This window comes from Lolium rigidum, chromosome 7 (assembly GCF_022539505.1).
Source record: "Lolium rigidum isolate FL_2022 chromosome 7, APGP_CSIRO_Lrig_0.1, whole genome shotgun sequence".
Taxonomy (NCBI): domain Eukaryota; kingdom Viridiplantae; phylum Streptophyta; class Magnoliopsida; order Poales; family Poaceae; genus Lolium; species Lolium rigidum.
The window spans coordinates 31,718,802-31,722,380 of NC_061514.1; positions in this window are offsets into that span (position 1 = coordinate 31,718,802).

The window sequence follows — 3,579 nt, forward strand, 5'->3', positions numbered from 1 at the left end:
TGTTCCTTGCGTCGCCCCGAACCTAGGGAAGGCGATGTCCAATGTTTGCCACTGTCCAGCGTCTGAAGGGTGTGTCAGCATATAGCCCATCTCCGGATCTTCTTCGGGCTTCCGCCTTTCCTCGTGCCATTGCATGAGCTTTGCTTCCTTAGGGTCCACGAAATACCGCTGCAGACGGGGAGTGATAGGAAAGTACCATACCACCTTTCGAGGTACCTTCTTGTTCCCAACCTTGTACCGTCCGTGGCCACACACCGGACATGTGGTTCTCGTCCTTGTACTCGCACCTATAAATCACACAATCATTAATGCAGGGCGTGGTATTTTTCGTGCGGTAGGTCAAGGGGACACACGACTTTCTTTGCCTCCTCGGTACTACTTGGCAATGTGTTCCCCTCCGGGAGACGATCGTGCCGAATTTTAAGCTCTTGCTGAAGCTGGAATCGGTCCACTTGTTCCAGCGTCTTCATCCGCGAGGTAATCAAGCGTTACATGCAAGCGCGTATCCTGCGGACGACACCCGGGAAAGATCGGAGTCATCCCGTCTTTCTCCATTTGCGACAGCTTGGCTCTCTCTCTAGCCGCAACTCTATCGTTGCTCGTCTCCTGGAGGAGCAGATCTTGAACATGAGAGTCCCGCAAGGCCGAAATTAGCGTGGTCGCGCCGGAATCTTCTTCTTCATCATGATGATGTTCTCCGCCGGCATCTTCTTCTTCATGATGATCTTCTCCGTCGACTTCTTCTTCATGATGATAGTCCCCGTCGGCATGATGATAGTCTTCTTCATGATGATAGTCGTCTCGCTCGACATGGTCTTCATGCGCACCATTTGATGGGGCCGGCCGCGCCTGGTTGTCTTGCATGAAACCGCGCCTCGGCAGGTGCTCCTCCGGTTGTCCGGAATCGGGGTTGATCCAGCGCTCGAGTTTGCATGATCGACACGGACATCTTATCCGGCGCCTATTGTTCCGAATCATGTCCTCCTTCGCGTCTATCTTGTATCTAGAGATTCGAGCGGAACTCATCGAGAGGACCATGCTTGCCCGCAAATGGTATACATAGAACAGGAAATTAGAACCGCACCAAATGCACACACATGCATGGGCCGTACCTCTCCTCAAGGTATTACATGGAGTGGAAAAATTCGGCATGACCTCTCCTCAAAGTAGGACATATGGGTAGTGCAAAACTTGCCGAAACGGAAATGAATCAACATTTCGGCAAACATCCATGCACCACACCGGCACACACACAAGCGCTTCACCCGCAACAAGCATCCATACACACGACGGCCACACAAGATCTACAAGCATATGCATGTCTCCTCCAAGCATATGTATGTCTCCTCCAACTACTCACCTTCTAGATTCGATACCGAGACGAGACCGCGATCGATGACTTCGAGAGGAGGAGAGAGTATGGAGAGCCTTCTCCTCAACTCCAATTAAGTATCAACCAAAGTAAGTGTAATAAATACCCAAGCAAGTGAAAAGTGGAGTCAAAATGGTATGAGAGAGAAGGGGGGACGAGCTAGATGGAGGAAGAAGAATGGCTTGTGTAGTGTGGTAGGTGGGAGGTTGCTCACTTTTGTAGATCTGGTTCGCTAATCCGTGGCGCACCAACCACGGTGCGCCACGTAATAGCTTATTTCCGTGGCGCACCGAGCGCAGATGCGCCACAGAATCAACTTATTTCGTGGCGCACAGAATACGATGCGCCTACGGAATACCTTATTTTTGTGGCGCACTGTCGCCGTGCGCCACGAAGAAGTAATTTCGTGGCGCACCGAGGTTTGTGCGCCATAGAAATTGTAAAACCAATGATTGGGGGTGACAGGGTGTGGGGCCCACAAGGTTTTTGTGGCGCACGGTTTAGCAGTGCGCCACAAAATTAAGCTATTTCTGTGGCGCACCGAGCTTCGTGCGCCACAAAATAAGTTTCTGTGGCGCACCAAAAACGGTGCGCCACAGAACTAAGCTTCGCCTATAAGGGTTTTCCTACTAGTGATATTGTTGGATAGATGAAGCTGAATTAAAGAAAAAACCTTACGGTCTTTCCTCTTTTCATCGTCAGTCCATGTCTTGGCATCTTTCTTGCCAAACTCATCAACAACTTCATCCAGATCAGAAGATTGGGTAAGGATCGTCCTGGTCTTCACTTGCCACAGAGAAAATCTCGAGGTGTAATCCAGCTGCGGTAGATCGAATTTCAAGGAATACATGTCGCAAACCCTAGGTTGAAACCTGGGCTCTGATACCACTTATTATAAAAGCGATAAGCAAATAACGAAGAACGATAAAGGAACACACGCAAGGGACACAAGATTTTAACGTGGAAAACCCCTTCCAACACAGAAGGGAAAAAACCACGGGCGCCAGCCAGCAAAACTTCACTATATCGGGAAAGTGTTTACAAACGACGTGGGATATCTTATAATCTGATAAACCCTAACCGACGTTTTACAAGAGGTATATATAGGCGGTGGCATCAATCCGTACCACGCTTACCGGTAGCCTATCGGCGACGGGCCTCGCTCCGCTGATCAGAAGTTAGCCTCCCTTTAGAATGAATTTGGATCACAATACAACAATAGCTAGTAATTTAAAAAAAATCCCAACCTACACAATGGTTAAAATTATAAAAAGTTCAGAACATTACCTGCTCTAGCAAGATATGAGCCCAAACTTCTATGAAATTTCATCGTCTTCCGGCTGAATACACCTGAACCTCTAAGTCAGAGGTAAAATCAATGTACAACAAAAAAAAGGATCGCAGCATAGCTGACCCAAAGAGAAAGGTAGAAAACCTAGTTACTGGTGGCTGTCAGTGCAATCAATATGCTTCTTCTTTTGTTTTCTATCAGTGGACACATAAGATTTACATCCCAGTATCCCACATGGAGAGATTGATTCAGTTTAGGAAATAACGCCTTATGCATGAAACTATTTGAAAACACGATTAATCACAGTGTACAGGAATGCCACAATCATATACTCCGTATAAGATAATGGTATATTGCTCAATCTTTTAGCTCTCTACAATATGAGTCGAAAAATAAACCATTGAAATATACCAACATAAGTGAGTATTTGCTTAGAATAAGACAATACTTCCAATTCTTAGATTGTAAATCTGAGCACAAAATATGAACTTAATTAAACAAATTTTTAGTAAGGTGCAAAGACAAACTGCAGCTACTCGTTTGGCATAACTAAACAAAATGAAGGACCAAAACTTGCATTCCAGGAAGGGAGGAGATGATCCATTCCCCGGAGATGAAGAAATAAAAAAAAACTCACCTAGAGCTTTTAGGAATTTCAATGTGGCCATGCTCGCAAAATCACCTCGAGATTAACGGTCTTGCCGCGGAGCTATACATTTATACCATGGTCACCGGATTCCAAGCTAGAAGAGGAAGGAGGTGTGCGGACGCCAAAGAGGAGGGCTAGTCAGAACAACAGCGGCACTCGATCCCTCCACCCCTCCCCTTTGATGAGGATGGGGGCCGGTGTTGCTACCGCACACTCACGCCATCTACCTGATACCATCGTCTGCTCCCGTGCCCGACAGAAAAGGGA